This window comes from Mizuhopecten yessoensis, unplaced genomic scaffold (assembly GCF_002113885.1).
Source record: "Mizuhopecten yessoensis strain PY_sf001 unplaced genomic scaffold, ASM211388v2 scaffold3355, whole genome shotgun sequence".
NCBI lineage: Eukaryota > Metazoa > Mollusca > Bivalvia > Pectinida > Pectinidae > Mizuhopecten > Mizuhopecten yessoensis.
The window spans coordinates 211,652-234,122 of NW_018405003.1; positions in this window are offsets into that span (position 1 = coordinate 211,652).

Genomic DNA, 22,471 nt, shown 5'->3' on the forward strand with positions numbered 1-22,471 from the left:
AATTTGAGCACTCAATAATCACAGGTTTTCTAATCGAGATTGGGAGATGTATACATCGTCGTTACTCACGATGACTTTTCACAGTAAATACTAACTTTATTATTGGTACTTCATATTTCATTGCCTATTAAATGTAGCTAACCAAGTGTTACTATTCTAATGAAGGCAAGCGGCTGGCTATTTGATTGGTGTCTGGTTAAAAAAAACCTGAACAATCACTAGGCTGATACTTGTTCTATGAAGATTACAGAGGAGCGACGCCCGACTTCAAAACCAGTAAGGTTACCGTTACACGACCGCGAGATTCTTTTGATGTACATCAAAGGATCAAACTAGCTTTCTCGTCTCTTCCACAAGGTGCTGCAAACTTGAGTCTTCGATTTTGCTATGACACATTCCAAGCCTTCAAATTTTGCCATGACACATTCCAGGGCATCTTTGCTAGCCAAGGGTTACGATCCGGTACGATCTATCTACTCTTTACGAGTAGGAAGACCGGATCGTAACCCTTTTGCTAGCGAAGATGATTGTATGGGTGCAGAGAGCGAAAGTGAGCGTAACCCCTGGATATCGACGATGACCCTACCCACTCACCTGAGACGAGAAGACTGTAAACCTGCGTGGGGTCACAAAAATGTATCTGTATTATGTCGGCGGTGAATAGGTTTACAGCATTGCGAATCTATAATCACCACAGTACTTGATAACAATACAGAAATATACTATCGCAGCACACCCCTACACTTGGACTAGTCGAACACGCCATTACGTGGCAAAAGTGCGGGAAACCAGCTCCCGATTAACAGGTGCAAAGGCTGATGTGAGCTAATCCCGGGGATTTTGAGGATGGCAATTAAAACGAAGACAGGGCGATGCTCTAATCGAATATTCTTTGCCTGAAAAATTAAAGACTCGAATGTAAATAGTCGTGTGATGCAATATGGATGAAACCGTTAGAAAACTGTCTGATTAAAAGCTAACAAATCATATTGTTTATAAGAAATACCGCCAAACTTCTACTTATCAAATGCGTTTGACCTCGAATTACTTTGATGAACAATCAGATGTGAAATAACAGCGGTGAATTTTGTGATTCATCAGTAAACATTGACGAGAGTTCTTCCGATTTTTTGCGCTCACTCAGTTTAAGAACATTGTAAATGAAAGTACTCTAAAGTTATAGCATACAAGGTCTTTTGCTCTCATAACGTACAGAGCATAACATTCTTTTTAATTCAGTCATTCGAGGAATGGTCTCGTGAAGAAGACGTACATAGTTTGCAATGACTTTCTGTCAACTTTCTCATCAATCCTAGCTTAATATTTGCTTTCTGGCAACAGCTTAGTATGCCCCCTCCCCCATATTTTCAGAGAGAACAACTCCAAGGTGTTTAAAAGAGGCGTATTTTTCAATATTAATGGAGGATGCTGAGGCTTAAATTTTCCTTATTTCGTCAATGCTACACAATTAGAGATGGACTAAATTTTTTTTTTTAAAGATTTTCGTTAAAAAGATTTGCACACTCGTTAGGTATGTCAACGACAACGTAAAAGGACGTATCATCAGCGAAAAGTTCAATCGTTGCATTTTAATTATCATCGATATCATTAATAAACATCGCGGACCTAGTATCGAACCCTGTTCTACTCCATTGCATCAGACGTTTGGGGGCAGCTCGCACTCTCCTTGATAAATGCACGAACATCGTAACTGATCAGGAAGACACGGGAGATCGAAAAGCGACATATCGAACAGACCCTGACAACATGTGGATACCCCGAATGGTCGATAAGGGAAGTAGAAAAACAAATAGAAAATAAAAGCAATCCTATTGGCCCCAAAAAACAGAAAACGTACAAACACAGAGAAAAAATAACGGCATGGTCACTTTCTCATACATACAAGGGGTGTCTGAAGCACTCCCAATAGTGTTTCGCAAACATCACATCATCACGCTTATGTGACCATACAACAGCATCGGGCGACTATAAGTTTATCCGAAAGACAAATTGGCGTCAAAGGACAATACAAAGGTGGCTTACTTAATTCCATGCAATAGACGCAACCTTACATACATCGGGGAAACTTGTCGGAAATTAGGGACACGCTTAAAAGAACATCAGAAAGACATTAATTTAAAGCCAAGAAACAGCAAGAATTACAAGGGAAACGGTACAATAAATCAGCCATTACAGACCATGCTAACACACACAACCACATCATAGACTGGAGCAACTCGAAAATGCTTAAAAGGGTGGACAACTGGAAAAACGGAACAATCAAAGAATCCATCTGGGTTAGGAGGGAAGGGTAATTGATGAACGAAGACGGACGGGCCCCCACCAGCCGAGTCATCTTTACGACCCAATTTCAACATCCACTAAGGGGCAAAATTGGTTAACATGTTACCCGCCCCCTAACTTAACTGATTCGGCCCACTGTGGCTTCGAGAGTTATTTTTAACGAAACACCGGTCTTTTATACTCTTTGCGTAACAAAGGAAACGGACGTTTCGAAATCTCGTAAAACAGTTTTCAATTCCTGTTTAGTGTTCAAAACAAACTTAGCCTTTATTTTTATACCAAACTGATGACTCTTATTCCGACTATATATACATTAGCGAATGGCTTTACTTTATATCATAATTCACTATATTCTTAACTTTAAGGATTACATGTAACTATAATTACTTGCACACAAATAAAAGATACATTTTTAGAAAAAATACACATACCCTGTTCATGGAGTGAAAGCACTTTCAACTGGGACTTCACCAAATATTACCCTCTAGCAATCTTCTCGGAGTGATATATGTTATATTATATAAAATTATTATAATCAGATGCTTTCAATGTTATAAAATGTACTATTGTTTGTTTGGTGTTTGACGTCCTCGCAACAGCCAGGGTCATATGAGGACGGGTTCCTATGGAGACATCGCCTGAAACAGAAAGTAGATGGAAAAGTAAGAAAACAGGAAACGATCGCAAGTGTTGCAGTGGGGGCAGCAGATCAATGTCGGTCTCTTCCATGTCCTCTTCGTAGAAGACACGGAAGAAACCCCTTGATCAATTACCTTTAAATCTACACAATCCCCCCCCCGGACCAATACATTTACAGAATACAGACACGCCTACAAACTGACGAACATACATGCATAATGCATATATAACTTAACAAACAGGTTTTAAACACGTGCACATGACCAAAACTTCACAGATTCGGCACAGCATAATACCATCACATTTACACACACAAGAACTTTATTCACCTGGTATGGGTCATGCATCTGGACAAGTTGCATGTAAGGTAAGCTTTTTAGGTCACCTGAGCTTTAGCTCAAGTGACCTATTGCTATCCGTTTTCGTCCGTCGTCGTCCGTCGTCCGTCGTCCGTTAACATTTTACATTTCAAACTTAAAGTCAAGTTCTGCTGGGCCGATTGAACTGAAAGTTGGTAGGAATGATCGCCTCATGGTCCTGACAAAGTGTTGTTATTTTTCGGGTCGATCAGAAATCCAATATGGCCGCCACGGCCGCCATTTTGAAAACCTATTTCAAACTTAAAGTCAAGTTCTGCTGGACCGATTGAACTGAAAGTTGGTAGGAATGATCGCCTCATGGTCCTGACAAAGTGTTGTTATTTTTCGGGTCGATCAGAAATCCAATATGGCCGCCACGGCCGCCATTTTGAAAACCTATTTCAAACTTAAAGTCAAGTTCTGCTGGACCGATTGAACTGAAAGTTGGTAGGAATGATCGCCTCATGGTCCTGACAAAGTGTTGTTATTTTTCGGGTCGATCAGAAATCCAATATGGCCGCCACGGCCGCCATTTTGAAAACCTATTTCAAACTTAAAGTCAAGTTCTGCTGGACCGATTGAACTGAAAGTTGGTAGGAATGATCGCCTCATGGTCCTGACAAAGTGTTGTTATTTTTCGGGTCAATCAGAAATACAATTTGGCTGCCATGGCCGCTATTTTGCTACTAAGTTCTAATAGGCCGATCTCACTTAAAATTGGTCTAGGAATGATCAGCTCATGGTCCTGACAAAGTTAAGTTAACATTATACTATTTTTTACTCAAATTGGTACATATTTCAACAACAAAAATAAATACTGTAGACTCAGGTGACCGTTAAGGCCCATGGGCCTCTTGTTTAAATACATATATATATATATATATGTGCCGAAGATCGTGAGTTCGAGGCCCGGACAGGGCACGAGTCATATAATTGTCTTCCTTCGTCATTTGTGTTACTGTGTTTTATATATATGCAAATTTATATAATATATAAAGCAACACAGCATCAATGCTTCATGAATCCTCTATCAAGGCTAGGTCCCTGAAAGATGCGGATGGTGCATCATCTCCTACCTCATTCAGATGAACGACAGGTGACACCTCATATTCAGAATCATCTTCAGACTGATCAAATTTGATGACTCCTTCTGGAAACCTTTTTCGTGAATCTTCTAGTCCTTGGCGTTAGAGCAGGTCTTTCCTTTACAGGTAAAGAAACAGGTGTCCCATTAGTACACCCAGTCTCTCTACAGTTATCCATCCTTAAGGCAGTACATGGTTCCTGCGTAGGATCATTTTCCGACCGGGCTTGTTTTCTTTCTTCATGCACTGACATTCTCTCTTCTGGTTAAGAAATCATATACACATCCTCCTCCCAGCGATCTGATAACTTATGATTTCCTTCAAATCCTAGTATCTTCACTAATACTCTATCTCTTGGCTGTACTGTTGCTGCACGGGTCTTCTTGATATAATTGACCTTCTGACGACCTTTAACATCATTGGATGCCTCTGACACTAACCTGAAAGATTATTTCATTTTCTCTTTCAACCCTTTTACATACACTGGGAGGGAATTATGACTGTTACCTCCTCTAGGACGAATTCTATATCAATATTCACGTCCAAACATTAGGGAAAATGGGGACAGTTGAGTTGTCTCTTGTCGAATTCAGTTATATGCACGAACAAGTGGTCCTATATGACTCTTCCAACCTTGTTTCTCGTGTTACTTGAGCGTTTCGTGAATTCCCAACATAGTACGATAAAAGCGTTCTGTCAGTCCATTTCCCATGGGATGATACGGTCATATGATATGTATCGAACGTTGGCGTACTCCTGCAGAGTCGTCTATCACCACATACACTGGCACGTCCTTGTTGGGTCTTCCAATCACGACGTAGTGTTCTTACCCCATTTCTTGTTCCAGGTAACGTTTTTCCTCGAATGCTACACTCCTGACAAACACCCTATCCTATTCTTCTAACACATCTCCACGAGCTTGGCGGTCGTAGTTGGTTTTCTACTTAAAACTGTAATGGTCTCCTCATTTTTCCATCACAGGTAACACCGAACGCTTGACCATGTTGGGGCCTTTCGTGTACAGTTACAAGCATGTACGAGTATTGCTGTATGAGCTTTCTAATCCTTTTTCTATACCCCATCAATATTTTTCCATCATTCCTAATAATATCCTGTCAAATCGATCACAAGCGTCATTTCCATTTGGATGATTCCACGGATGTTACATAGCTCCGTGATGATTTTAATTTCGCAACTCCCTCGGTCAAGGTAGTATGGATCTATTTTGGAGTGCCATAATGCGTGATGAGGCACAGCTACTGGGTAATGTGCAAAACAAGGATATTCTCAAATACGTCTTCAGACTAAGATAATTCACGTATACCAAAATACCTAAATAAGGATAACACAGATCGATTATACTTGAACCCGAAAGCATATGTAATTACACATTAACTATGTAACAGATACCGTCTCTGACACACCAAGACATTGACAAAAGCTAAGAAGCTGTCAATACAGTGAAAAATATAGCAAAACAAAAAACTCGCATCAGAAGTCCGATAAATTGTTAACCTGAACATATTCTAACATCGATGATAGTCAATGAAATGAAACTGACAATGAAACAGAATAATATGAAATCTACCTAAATGTACAGACTTGAATATTCGTCCATTTGAGTTCTTATTCAATTTAGTCATTTATCTTTGTTACGACATGCCATGGAGTTGAACGGTATTAAAGATTCGACAGAAAATTCCCTCAACTCTTTGAATGTAAATGTCTTAATATTAACTACCATCGATCAGGTCATGTGACCGCTCTCCTGTTTAGTTAACATCCCTGGTGTCGTCTGCAATGTCTTGGGTTGGAAGAACGCGGAATTTGTGGATGCTTTCAAAAAAAATGTTTTGTTTGTTTAACGTCCTATTAACAGCTAATGTCATTTAAGGACGTGCCTCCATGTGTGTTGTGTAAGCGTGCATGTGTGTGTGTGTGCTGGACACATGGTATGTTGGTGTACTTGCCTCTTTGTGAAAGCGCGGGTTTGATGCCGACTTTATAGTGCTATCTCACTGAAATACCATGCCAAAGGCACCCAACACAGTACTCCACCCGGTCACATTGTACTGACAACGGGTGAACCAGTTGTTGCCATTACCCTAAATACTGAACGTTAAACAGGAAATAACAACTACCATTTTTAAGGACTTTGGTATATCCCGGCCTAGGTAAAGAACCCATTTCCTTCCTCAACTGGGCGAACGTTCAACATTAAAGCTAAAGGTAAGATATTGCCAAGCAAGGCGCTAGGAAATAAAAGGTAGCAAGAAGTAGAGTGAAATATAAAGATCCTAACTATTGGAATTAATGCAGCATATTTATTTTGGAAGCTTTAGTGTCCCCAAGTAGAGCGCACAAACACAAATTCCTAATTCTGCAGGGGATTCAATTATTAGTCGCCTCTTACGATACATGCAGTGAGTAACAGCAGGTGTTTTCTTTTCCCGATCCCCGACCTGCAGGGGTGTGCTTTCAAAGAAATCATTGTAACATTATTAAAGAAGGCACATCATATGGATTGATTTCTGATGCATTGGACACATCCATGACGACTATTAGCGCTGTAAATGAAATATGTTTGAAACTTGAACTGTTGAAGTAATCGACAGCGAAAATCTTTGCGAACGGCGTTGAGGAAATTGGAATGAAGCAACTTTTGTGGATGATAATCTGTACTAGTAACCGAAAGGCTCCACTGAAAGACAATTTCAACAAACTAAATGAGTTACCAGATATTCTACTTCCTGAATAGACGATTCAAAGGAAAGCACAACAAACTAAGGAAATTACAACAAACTGGTTACAAACGATTGGTGAGGAAGGTGTAATAAAAGTAAAATTAATAAAGAATTAATAATTAATAACGATTTTGAAAAAAATAATGTCAGCTTTAAAAACATGACTTACTCATATTGAATGGCCATTCTCATAGACTAGAATTGTCGGTTTATCAGCAGAAAAAATAATGTCACCTTAAAATCATGACGATGTCATATTGAATGGCCATTCTTATAGACTAGAATTGTCGTTTACCAAAATTGTACGCATGTCCGATTAGAAATATATGCAGATTAAAAAAAGTAAATTATACAATATGTTCCAACAATGATTTGAACATCACATACGAACTGACACACGAACTATATTGAGGTTATTATCCGATTGTGTCTTTCCTGCCACCCCTCGTCATGCGATCCTAGTTTTTTTCTGTTATTTTACTACATATTTTTTAATGTGCCTTTATTATATAATACTGGCTACTTCCGAGCAATAGTGCCTTTCAATAAAAACGATATACCACACGTAAAATAAACATGCAAATGAGTCTTGTCAGAGTGGGAATCAGGTCATAATCCTACGCACTACAACTTCCAGGTTTGTAAACAAAATGGCTGACCTATTTACCGGGGAACCTATTGTACTCCAACCAGATTATGCAAATTCCTTGCCATCGAAATATTGCATCCATAAATAACAATTCCCTCGTCAACGCTAATCAACACTAGGAGATCTCCCGGAAAATTCACACATATCCAACAGAAATGATTGCATTTTCGTTTAAAAGGTTCTCAGGGAAGTTTCTGAAACTATTTTTTGTGGCGCAGCTAAATCCAAACATAATGCATGTAATGCGTCCTTTCGTCAGTCGTCGCTATATAGAGTAGACGTATTGAGAGCAATTATGTAGGGGTGTTTCTCGAATTACATAATAAATAGAATAGAACACTCGTGTTCATGTAATATTAAAGTTATTAAAAATGTTTACTTATTACAGATTAAATTAAAAACTCGTTTACTAAATTCAATATTACATGAACATTCGCGTCAGGTCCTCTAGTTCTGACACCAGTTGTAATATCACCGTTGTGTTTCTTCTCTTCTGTTTACCTTCCTTTCCATGGCGTCTCTATAGATACCCGTCGTCACGTGCACGCTATCTAGGGGATCTTCTTATGTGCTGCGAACCTTCCCATAGTGTCACACTTGACAACCATCGTCATGTAAAACCAATGTGTTGTTTCTGTTCTGCAAACATTCCACAGTGTCGCTCTTTACAACCGCGGTCATGTAAAACCAATGTGTTGTTTCTGTTCTGCAAACATTTCCACAGTATCGCTCTAGACAACCGTCGTCATCTAAAATCAATCTGTTGTTTCTGTTCTGCAAACCTTTCCACAGTGTCGCCCTTGACAACCGTCATCATCTTAAATCAATTTGTTGTTTCTGTTCTATTCGACGAACCTTACCACAGTGTCGCTCTTGACGACCGTCGCCATCTCAAATCAATCTGTTGTTTCTGTTCTGTTTTGCGAACCTTACCACAGTGTCGCTCTTGACAACCATCGTCATCTCAAATCAATCTGTTGTTTCTGTTCTGCAAACCTTTCCACAGTGTCGCCCTTGACAACCGTCATCATCTTAAATCAATTTGTTGTTTCTGTTCTATTCGACGAACCTTACCCCAGTGTCGCTCTTGACGACCGTCGCCATCTCAAATCAATCTGTTGTTTCTGTTCTGTTTTGCGAACCTTACCACAGTGTCGCTCTTGACAACCAGCGTCATCTCAGATCAATCTGTTGTTTCTGTTCTGCAACCCTTTCCACAGTGTCGCTCTTGACAACCGTCGTCATCTAAAATCAATCTGTTGTTTCTCTTCTGCAAACCTTTCCACAGTGTCGCCCTTGACAACCGTCATCATCTTAAATCAATTTGTTGTTTCTGTTCTATTCGACGAACCTTACCCCAGTGTCGCTCTTGACGACCGTCGCCATCTCAAATCAATCTGTTGTTTCTGTTCTGTTTTGCGAACCTTACCACAGTGTCGCTCTTGACAACCTTCGCCATCTAAAATCAATCTGTGGTTTTTGTTCTGTTCTGCGAACCTTACCACAGTGTCGCTCTTGACAACCTTCGCCATCTAAAATCAATCTGTGGTTTTTGTTCTGTTCTGCGAACCTTACCACAGTGTCGCTCTTGACAACGGTCGCCATCTAAAATCAATCTGTTGTTTTTGTTCTGTTCTGCGACCCTTACCACAGTGTCGCTCTTGACAACCATCGTCATCTCAAATCAATCTGTTGTTTCTGTTCTGCAAACCTTACCACAGTGTCGCTCTTGACAACCGTCGTCATCTGAATTCAATCTGTTTTTTCTGTTCTGTTCTGCGAACCTTCCCACAGTGTCGCTCTTGACAACCGTCGCCATCTAAAATCAATCTGTTGTTTTTGTTCTGTTCTGCGAACCTTACCACAGTGTCGCTCTTGACAACCATCGTCATCTCAGATCAATCTGTTGTTTCTGTTCTGCAAACCTTTCCACAGTGTCGCTCTTGACAACCGTCGTTATCTAAAATCAATCTGTTGTTTCTGTTCTGTTCTGCGAATCTTCCCACAGTGTCGCTCTTGACAACCGTCGTCATCTGAACTTAATCTGTTTTTTTCTGTTTTGTTCTGCGAACCTTACCACAGTGTCGCTCTTGACAACCATCGTCATCTCAGATCAATCTGTTGTTTCTGTTCTGCAAACCTTTCCACAGTGTCGCTTTTGACAACCGTCGTTATCTAAAATCAATCTGTTGTTTCTGTTCTGCAAACCTTCCCACAGTGTCGCTCTTGACAACCGTCATCATCTGAATTCAATCTGTTTTTTCTGTTCTGTTCTGCGAACCTTCCCACAGTGTCGCTCTTGACAACCGTCGTCATCTGAATTCAATCTGTTTTTTCTGTTCTGTTCTGCGAACTTTCCCACAGTGTCGCTCTTTACAACCGTCGTCATGTAAAATCAATCTGTTGCTTCTGTTCTGTTCTGCGAACCTTACCACAGTGTCGCTCTTGACAACGTCGTCATCTAAAATCAATCTGTTGTTTCTGTTCTGCAAACCTTCCCACAGTGTCGCTCTTGACACCGTCGTCATCTGAACTTAATCTGTTTTTTTCTGTTTTGTTCTGCGAACCTTACCACAGTGTCGCTTACACCAATCTGTTATTTCTGTTCTATTCTGCGAACCTTACCACAGTGTCGCTCTTTACAACCGTCGTCATGTAAAATCAATCTGTTGCTTCTGTTCTGTTCTGCGAACCTTACCACAGTGTCGCTCTTGACAACGTCGTCATCTAAAATCAATCTGTTGTTTCTGTTCTGTTCTGCGAACCTTACCACAGTGTCGCTCTTGACAACCGTCGTCATCTGAATTCAATCTGTTTTTTCTGTTCTGTTCTGCGAACCTTCCCACAGTGTCGCTCTTTACAACCGTCGTCATGTAAAATCAATCTGTTGCTTCTGTTCTGTTCTGCGAACCTTACCACAGTGTCGCTTAAACCAATCTGTTGTTTCTGTTCTATTCTGCGAGCCTTCCCACAGTGTCGCTCCTGACAACCGTCGTTATGTAAAATCAATCTGTTGTTTCTGTTCTATTCTGCGAACCTTCCCACAGTGTCGCTCTTTACACCCGTCGTCATGTAAAATCAATCTGTTGTTTCTGTTCTGTTCTGCGAACCTTACCACAGTGTCGCTTAAACCAATCTGTTGTTTCTGTTCTATTCTGCGAACCGTCCCACAGTGTCGCTCCTGACAACCGTCGTTATCTAAAATCAATCTGTTGTTTCTGTTCTGTTCTGCAAACCTTACCACAGTGTCGCTCTTGACAACCGTCGTCATCTAAAATCAATCTGTTGTTTCTGTTCTATTCTGCGAACCTTCCCACAGTGTCGCTCCTGACAACCGTCGTTATGTAAAATCAATCTGTTGTTTCTGTTCTATTCTGCGAACCTTCCCACAGAGCCGCTCGTGTATGTAGTAAATTTAATTAAATGCTAGGCGAGATTTGATATCATTTCTAATACCTTTTTTTCAAATTTTGATTATCTGATATGTATTTAAAATTAATTATAAACGTATTTTGAGTGCTAGATTTGACTGTTAGGTATTACAGTGTTGATGATAAAACCTTTGCATTAGTTCATGCAGTTTTTCAAATGTTCACTTCATATATCGCCTGAGGTAACTGTAGGAGGTTTTATCAAAAGTTTATTTTATTCACACACGATGAACGCATTAAGCGTATCGCAACGTTTCAAGACCGACTGGTCACTTTGTAAATCCATAACTGAGTTGTTTACCTGTAGAACGATATGACGAGATTTTATATTTGTAAAAAGGGACCAATCGGCCTTGAAACGTTGCGACGCTTTTAATACATATATTGTTTATGAATAAAGAAAAACTTTAATATTACCTTTTCCAAACTAATGAATCTTATTGAAGATGTTTGATATCTTGTATTTAAAATGTATTTGAAAATTTAATTAGTAAATTGTAATTATTTTGTGGATTGCATACATCATGTATTTTGTAATAAATGCAACTTCGTTTAATGAACTATTAACTATATCAGTGCAATTGTAGATTGAATTGTATACTCAAAATATTTACCAATGACTATAGCATGTACAGTAATTGTATTAATGCTTATTAAGTAAGTTTAATACACTGTTAAATCTACTACATTTCCTGTATATGTTGACAATTGTATTACTGATGCTGCTAAGGATTTTCAATAAATTAACTTGTTATAATCAATTGTTTACACTGCAGTCTTTGATATTTGTTATTGATCTCGTATGAAATACTACTTGTTAGTTAAATTGTGACGTGTTTTTATGAGTGATGATTCTATACATCGTATACATTTAAAATAACATGTACTTGTAATCTGTTCTGTAAGAAAAGGAATACACCCAAGTGTTCCACCATGCGCCCTATATTTGTGTTACGCTTCATTTCAGTGCGCGATCTAAAATGACATATTTGAATTGAAATAATTGTTATTCTTGGATACCATAGAACACACGACTGACCACTGGGACAACACCCACTCTCCCACCTGACATCAGATCATCAAACTTTTAAAAACTTTCGGAAAGGGGGCAGTGGAAAATAAGCTGTTCTGCATTACATATACAAAAGTGCTGTGGATTATATGCTTGTTTATCATTACAATGTGCATATAATATTTCGACCATTGTTTTAAAAGGAGGAAATTCTACTTTTGAACTACTTATTCGACAAAAACGTAAGTAACATTGCTTTTTGTCCTTCCTTGATAGATTCATCCTGAAAACGAAATACGGTATCATTCCAGGACGAAATGTTAAACAATAACATCTTACTTTAGTTCACTCATTACAGCAACATATATATCCGTCGTTATGATTTTTTACGCTGAATACCATTTAAAAGAGTATTTTACAAAAAACATATAAAAGCAATAATCCACAATCATTTTAAGATGGCCACTGCAATAGAATAATCAAAATCAAACCTTGCTTTCTGGTATAAAATGGAACCTTCACGTAATTACGTTTATGTTAATACTCCATGGAATTCTTAGTCTCGCGGTTGGGGACCTCAACCTCATATTACAACCTCTGAAAATAGCACACCAGCTCGACAGAAACACAATCACAGATACGCCAAGACTTCGGCTTGGGAAAAATATTACTTTTACAGAAAAATTACACTTAACGCTTAATGAAAATTCTTGTTTTAAGGAATGGTAGTTTTGTCCCCGTATAGAAATGTCGTAAGCCTAAAACTCTGTAGCCATTTCCCCTTCAGTGAATCAGTTTCCCATGTTCCTTGGATTTTGTTACTTTTTTAGATTTTTTAACTGAAATTCCAAGGCAACAACACAGATGCTTCTTATTGAAAACAGCAACAGAAACACATGCAGTAACCCGGATAAAGAAGAATATTATATATACGACGTTAAATTGGATTTTAACATTACCATTTGTATTTTCCTAGAAACCATAAGCACTGAAGATCAGGGTTAAGACGAATATTCTTATCGATTTCTTTAACTATTGTCTGTTTTATAAAAGAAAATCTATTGACATTGTCATCGAAACAAGAAAGACAATTGTCGGTACCATTCCGGGAACAAACCGTTCAATATGTACCTTCGTTACCTTGTGTGAAGGTCGGATACACGTTTCACTAACGTTTCTTGCCTCAATGAAATTGTTTACCTTAGTTGTTTTTTTTTATTTGGAATTAAAGGAAAAAAATCATAAGGTAATATTCTTTTCCATGAAATGTTCTTTAATGAACTTTGACTGGAACTTATTGAATTCCATACATTCCAACATACACAATCAGCGAGACATGCTAATATTCATCTCGGAAAAGGGTTCCAACCTTTCCTTCATGAATTCAAAGTATAACCTCTTCTTATTAAAACCATTCATAAATAATAATTAAATGTATTGCAACATCTAAATAAGATGCATTGTAGTTTGTACTTGACTGTTTTATGTTTTATTCAATATATCCCTAATTCATCACTTGTAAAGATATACCTAGCCTAAAGTATCGACACTTCATTTTCCTAGATTAGGTAGTGGACTTAACGGTATGTTAAAGCGTATGCTACACAGGTTGAGTATCTATTCTACAAAAAGTTATTATAATAAAGTATTTCTCTAGAAATTATACTTAAAGTGATAAAAAGGTTAAAGTACTAGATAATTCACAGTGTTTTAAATAAAACGAACCTTTGCGTTTGTTTTCCTCGTGGGTCGTAAGAAGTACTATTCTGATGTCCTGATCTTAGTAAAGAGATTTAGATATCCCTTAACATTTACATTTTTAGAAAATATCATCAGGCAAGAACGGTTTAGCTTAAAATCCGCTTAATCTCCAACACATAATGCCCTGGAACGCTGAGCTGAGAACAGCTCTATAGAGATCAATTAAACCCTTCTTTATAAAAAATATTTATAATTTGAGGTTCTTATACACCGCTTTATCACCACCTAGTTCGTAGGTCGTCTCAAAGCGGTTCACAAATTATCATCCGTAGTTAAAGGGCCTTTGCAACCAGCCAATATCTTTCTCAACTCCCCGGGGAGCATACAGCCGGTGCTGCCATTTCGGCGTTCACAGTTAGCATTCAACAACTCTAGCACCGCCAAACCAATAACTCAATTACGGCTCGCCCTTACATGCGTAGACTGGACCAAGCGGAGAAAGTTGATCAAAGATACAACACAGTTCCCTGACGTGACTCGAACCCGCAACCCTTCGATCACGAGCCCGGCGTCCTATCACTAGACTTCCGTATCTCCTTGTGATAATGATATGCCATTGAAATACCATGCCGAAAGCACCCAACACAGCATTCCGTCTGGTCACATTATATTGACAACGGTTGAACCAGTTGTTGCCATTCCCCTAAATGCTGAACGTTAATAAAGCAGGAAATTACAACTACTTTTTTTTAAAGGATTTTGGTATGTCCCAGCCTGGGGACAGAGTTCATTGCCTTCCTCACCTGGACGAACGCCCATCATTAAGGCCAAAAGTTATTGCCAAGCAAGGCGCTAGTAAATGGTTAAAAAAGTCTGCCAAAACTTAATAACATAACACAGAGTATATCGTAGTTTTTCAAACAGGGAAAGAAATTGTAACGAAATTCATAGGCGGAAATAAGGTCCCAATCATGCTTTTCTTTCGCTTTCGTATTTTCTCTGTTTCAAATTCTTCGTCTTTTTATTTCAACAAATATCTCATTTAAAAAAAAAAAAAATCTTATTTACCTGATCGTTAAATAACTGGATCTCAGCAAACTGCCTCCCGACAACAGAACAGTACGTCCTTCAAATACCCATATACGTATCTTTTAAATTATTGTCTATTTCTATTCTGTGGCTACAAAAATGTGACTTATAAGGGCTGTAATTGCTAAAGAAATACTTCTTTTCATTTTCTTCTCTTGTCGTATGACATGCCTGCAACTTTTGAGATTTCTTTTAATTTATTTAATAATTATTAAAACAGTGAGAGTGTGGATGCCGTTTTATTATTTTCATTAGCCAAATCACAACGCTATGACATACCAATTTCCTTAAATTGTATTTGTTACTCCCTGCTTAACGTTCAGCATATAGGGGAATGACAACAGCTGGTTCACCCGTTGTGAGTATAATGTGACCGGGCGTAAAGCTGTGCTTGGTGCCTTCGGCATGGTATTTCAGTGAGACAGCACTATAAAGTCGGCATCAGATCCGTTCTAGCATAAGGAGGTTATTACACCAGCATACCCTGCCTCCTGGAGGTACGTCCTTAAATGACATTAGCTGTTAATACGATGTTAAAAAAGTATAACCAAAACTAATCATTATTCTTACGTAGTAAATGCTGATAACATTTCCATTTGAATTTTAACAATCTATAGCAAATCGATCTCTGTTGAGTGACTTCTTTCAGTAAATGTATACTCTTCATTGTTACAATGTAAAACAGGTTTGTATCCTTCAGTCAGGTAGAAATAAAGACGATGACTTTCAGCTTAATTGTCACTTAGAAACTCCATTGGTGAGAGGAGAGGCGCAGAGATGACGCATCCAAATGTATTGTTTAGTAAACCCGCGCATTTAGCTAATGTGATTTATTGCATTGAAACAGCAATAAAATATTTCATGATCCGAGATATTTTTGTTAATCCCTATAGCAGAGGTCAATTGTATCATGGGTCATAGTAAGTGAATTATTTTCCAGTACCTGCACAAGTGTGTCGTCGGCCTTGGGTGAGTTATCATCGAAGACCTCACAGTGCAGCAAATGGTAGTTTTAACATTATGAAACGGAGTATCAGTGAGCGTTTTAAACAGCTATCGGAGGACCCAAGTTTGTTCCAAATGGTTCCAGAAGTTTGACATCATCCACGATACATGCACAATGCTTTTACAATATCAAAACATAAACGCTGTTTTATCAATCTATTCTTAAATTCCTAAAATATAGGGGGTCGGATGGTGCAGTGGATACCGTACTTGCCTTTTAATAAGAAAGCCGTGGTTCGATTCCCCAATCGGACGTGGAAGGGTATGGGGTCACCTTCCCGACCACGTGGTTTTTCCCTGGGTTCTTCAGTTTCCTCCCACACTAGGAATCCCGCGCGCTAGCATCCGGGCCAACAAGAATGATTAATACAACTTGAAATAACTGTCATAATTGTTGTAAAACAAATACAGTTTATATTCCTATTCAGGTAAACCAATGCATCGATTCAATATTTATTGCTCAATTTCAGCTACATATATTTTGAATGAATCAACCATACAAGCAACATACAAAATTAGATTTTGAACTATATGTAAACTTCGACAGAAGCCAAGCACTTTGTCCTGAATTCTGCGGCTGTTTAATATACTAATATTTTTCATATCATTTATATATATCATTAACAATTTCATACAGGTCTTGATTATAAGATGCTGCCCTTAGGTTGTTATTGTACTGTAAGTATTAAATAAGCAGGAATTACTGTAATATGTTCATTGAACCACGGCCGGTTTGAGACTAATTTACTTATGTCGTCATTTAGGTTCTCGGGTCACTACTGATACATGTAAGGCTGTCCGTCAGAGGTCACTATGCCTTTCACCAGGTTGTCAATTATCGTCTCGACAAACCAGACACAGTCCCACCCTAGAATAAACATAATGTGTATATTTAACGTGGTCATGTTTGGAAAGAGCCAGAGGCTGAGGATGACAACGGGATGCAATAATATCCATTGTTATTTCTTAATATGGCCAATTAGGTGAATACCAATGGGGCCAGAAGTAAGAAAACTGCTTTAAAGTACACCGTTTTTATTTCTTTAGTAATGGTGAAAAGTTTCTACTAAAATAAAGATAAAAACTGATATGAAATATTTGTTGTTAAAGCAGACACGTTGTCGTATGTCTTATCTTTAATGCTTTGTTAAATATTAAGATTGGTTACTTAAAAGAATGAAAAAGTCTCAGTCTAATGAAGACCCCAACGCAACCAAGTTAAATGCAGATAATTACTTTGTAATTTAATCAGAATTTGAAAATATTTTGATACTTTGTTATTCTATTTTTGAATGAAACCTGCGTCGCAACAAAAGTAAACAAATTTCTAATTAGTAAGCAATTTTGTTTGGTTAAAGCGATCGTATTTCACACCAATGTGAAGTCACAAATTACCAACCCAGTCACTTTCAGTCCCCATAATAAACAGGAATTTAATTGTGTCGCCCATGCGATGTAAATACACACATACCTTCTTTTTGCAGCTGCCTCAGTGAATGAAAATTATAATCTGACTCTCCCAGCGTTCCATTGATATATTTATTAAATTTTTGTTCTGTATTTGAATGTAATACATATCTCACGATATCAGTTATATATAAATTCAATTTTAAGGATAAATTTTAAATCATATTAAGACAAAGATGGACACCGGAGACGATGAAAGATTTTCCTTTTTACCATGTAAACACTCGGTAATAAAACTTTAAATGTCTCATATGACCTAATGCGTTGGTCAAAGGTTGCCTATCGCGCGTCCGTAAAAAATAACATTTTATACTTTTACGATACTTGTTTACTTTTACTCTTCCAAACCAAAAGTGTAAATTATAGTGTTCCAACTTTCCCTTGGTGTCTAAGAGGCAGGACGGAAAGGGCTCAAAGTGGCTAAATATTCAACCGACCTTCTTCAGACCAAGACTTAATGGAAACAAAATTTTCTTCATGATCTTCATGAACGGAACGGCCCTTTTCATCATCCCTAAACGCTCTTCCTCGGGTTATTAAAGTTGTTAGTCAAAGTACCCTTTTCCTCATCCACATCGGCACTGTTCATCGGTTAATAACTGGACAATAGATATGGGACACTGATTCATACTACTTTATGTTATCAAACTGAGACGAAAAACGAAGTGAAAATAATTCATTTAAACAAAAGTGAAATAGCATTTGATCTAGTGGAAACAATAATAATGTAACGTGAATGACTTATGGCAGGTCACTATATAGGGTTCCATTTAATTTGACACCAGTTTCAAAATTTCAGTTGTTACAGTTTAGAATAAATTAACGCATTATGGTGCAAATTCACATTCAGCTCAAAATAAATCTTGATGAAAGTGAATACTGTATTCAATTTTAAGTTCGAATAACGGTAGTGTTGATACTTTGGTGTTCCTTCGTTTTTGGGGATTTTTTGTGTGTTATTTCTTGTTTTTATGTAGGACTGATATAGAGACAATAGTTTACACATAAGAGCAATGTGAAGTCTAATCTTGTATTTATAAATCAAGGTGACTGTAAATACACGATTATTTAGAACTTAAAAACTTCAATCAAAAATATGAACACTCAGCGACACATGGTAGAAGCAAAGGTGAGAAATATATATTCAAGTACAGATGAAAGGAAGACATAGGTAATACTTCTTCTGATTTAATAAACATTGATATTACCATAAAGATGATTTACTAATTAAATATCAATCAATTTTATTGACTTTATACTTATATACATGAATACATCCTAAAGCTTGCTGATCATTCTGGTATATACTTTTTATTTTTTTCCCCTGATCTCTATTTCTTTCCTTTCTATTTACGGTGTATCCTTAACAATGTTCTTTTCGTGCAAACAAAGAATAAGCTTTATTATGTAAATGCAGTATTTGTTTTGCACTAGATATAGTTACAAAATTTAAATATACGTTTTCGAATATAAATTTGAAGATGTATCAATTACCACACTGTATTCGATCATTAACTGTGTCGTAATAGGACTTTTCCAAATGTTAAGTGTTAATTGTATTGAAATGCAATAAAAATAGAAGGTATTGTTTGAGAGAAATATGCACTGTGATCTGTATTTCTATTGTTGTAAATTTAAAAACAAAAACAATTAAAACAAAACATGGTTTGTGCTAAGAACATTTTGCATGATCAGAAATAGTGATAGATTTCTTTTTCAGTTAAAATTTCTCTGTTATACTTACATTGATATCTGTATGAATATCAGGAGACATATTGTCTTTATTACCCGAAGTAGACTTCAAAACAAATAGTTAGAAACTGTGCAAACAAACAACAACAACAACAAACAAACAAACAAAAAACAAGGAGGAATATACTACACAGACACTCACACACACAAACTCCTATACAGTTTTGTTAAATTTGAATTCATAGATATGTTGCAATTCATAGATACATTGTATGTCCTTTTTGAACCGGGACACTCGACGCCTCAGATATACGAAGGGTACACTCTAATAGGCACGTTGAGGTGTATACATATGTAGCATTACTACTACCAATTACACAGTCATAGATGACTGGCTAACACGACCACACCTAAACTATTCGTTACACTACAGAACATCTAGCTAGTATTCAAATTCCTTAGCGAAACTATCCATGTTTGTTATTAATAGCATACAGTACGAATATCTATTTCAAGAACCTAAAGGTTTTATACGTTTTTGTGAAGATTTGCGCTTTATTCAACACTTTATTGGGATTTCTATTAGTTAATTTAAATATTTACTTGCACTCCAGGAACGTACCATGCGGTATTTCTTTAAGAATATTTATTAACCTATGTTATGAATTATAGAGACAACTTATATTAAGTATTCGGCTTTAGGTGGATCGACGCATAAGGGAGACAAGATGAAGAAAAGACACTCACATGCTATTGAACCCATACATTTTGGTAATTGATACAGTATACGGAAATCAATTTACTTTGCACCGTACAGCTTTTTTTCACCTTCTCGGTCTTATCGGGGTGTTGCTAGGGACTAAAAGGGTTGAAATACAAACTGGTCCAGATAAATATTTAAACTGAAGGGGAGGTTCATAAAACCCTTTTATTACAAGAATTTCAAATATAAGAGGAGTATTGATTAAGCTTATATGGAAGAGTAAAGTGTCTATTTATGAAAAATGCATTCATTTACTATTTAAACAGGGTCCAGTGGTTGTTTATGTGTTTGTATGGTATTTTCATCGTAAAAGATATACTCCATGGTGGCAATAAAATTACAAAAACGAATTTTACAAATATAAGATCACTTTTGATTTTAAGGAGAAAAGGTTAAGCTAGCAATGTGTGTATTGTTTTAAGCTAAAAGGGTTTAAAAGCATCAAAATCGGAAAGACTGAATTAGCTTTCAATTGATTGATAAATATATAAAATGAAAATGAAAATAAAGAACGGAGTAATAATGACTTTGCTATTTATATTCTGCGTTCAGAACACACGTATTGTTCCGAATCTCGAGAGTGCGACGTGAATGTTATCGATATTATATATCTGCTGAAGTAAAGTATGAATTTGAGATTAGCTGCAAGAAACGCTTAATTAGTGATTTATTTTAGAATTTGTTCCTATCTCAATTTGTCCTGTACCATGCATCACTGAATAAATGCACCGCCGCTTAGACCCTGCGTGACGATCTGACCGAGTGATGGTGACATTGCTAAATTTTGATTTTTGCAACCAAACCTTAGCGGGTTTTTTTTATCTGGTAGAACAAGTTTAACTAGTGATGAAATCTATTACATGCACCACCGAGCGAGACGTTTACAATGGCAAATTGAATCATCCAAGTGCCTATGATTGCAATATGTAAGTCATGCATGACAGAAATCAAAGGAAAGAAAAAAAATGGGATTAAATAAAATCTCATCACATTTTACTTCGAACCAAACAATAAATAATACAAATACTGGCTTACAGGTTTAAGCGACGGGGATTCATATTAACGTAATTTCAGTTTTCCTTGAGTATATCATTCTGACACTGCTTTGGAGCTGGACTCGAAAATACTTGATTTTCGATACAGAGCGTCTCTGTAAGAGGGATTTGTATAGTGTGTTTGGGTTTGATTTAGTTTTTGTTGTCTGGTGCACGAATCAATAAGTAAAATGCCTAGCGTGTTTGACAAATGGCGGGTAATATGTATGGTCCCCTAATCAGATTACATTGTATGGATAGATATCCTAAATATCATTTCGTATTTGGATTGTTTTAAGTTTCTTTATATATATGTATTATATAAGTGAATCCTAATGTTGCTAATACTGTTGCAACAACATATTCTTCTGTCCATAATGCCAAATAGTAGCATTTGCAAAAAAATATCAAAATAAAAACAGATGTAGTGCAGCTAAATGTTTAGCTTGACACCAGAAGTATACTCCCTGAAAAGTTATGTAGTTTTCATATTACTTTTCACACAGTAACCAATAAATACCATAAGTCGTTCACGTAACGTTAATTCCCTTTTGACTCCATGTTAATTTACCTTTCTAAAATTTTACCTGCATCGGTTTTCAATAAATTTGACACACAATATTATTCGCCACTTCATGAAACGTAATACAAATCTGTTCAAAAACACATTTTTTTTGAGATATTGTCATATTTAACAAAAACATGATTTTTATCAAAATCCACGAACTCATGAATTAACTAGAGCGATGATAAAAAAAATTCTATAAATAGTAATTGCGACCTTGACCTTGGCACCGTGAAGCACAAACTCGTTCGAGGTGTTCTAATGCATGAACAAAAAAATGATGGGATTTGAATAAAAGTTATAGAGAAATAAAGTTGTTAAAGCGGTGAAAAATTGGAACATACCAATGCAACAGTATATGGCTATTATCAACGTCTTTCTTGCGATGGAAGACGTGAAAGACTTATGGCACGTCACGGTATTTATGTTTGTATGTCAGGTATTTCAGGACGGTTGTATGACTCTGAATAGAGGGTGGGTGCTTGCATAAACTGGAGTTATATTGTGCGCATTATGACAGGTACATATAGTATAACGTTGTGAAGCACACTTAACTGGGGAAACCATCCTTTGATTGAGTGGTTTATCTTCTGTGTCTTGTTGTTATCGGACACACTATAGGAGCTGTCAACTTTGTGAACTAAATATGTTTTGAACTAGCTAACCAACCATATCATCATTGCATATCCATATCAGGTTAGCGAGTTCAAAAACATCTTTATTTGTCTTTTCATGTCTCTTAAACTAAAACGTTTAACATAATAGAAATTGCAGACAAATATCAACGACGAATTTATTTTATAAGATACCACATCCCGAAACATCAATTAAATGTAAATACTTATAAAGGGTATTAGAAACACCAAACACACACTTTCCATAGTTGATAAATTAAAAAACAATTGTCATACATTTTTTTTTAAATCCTAGCA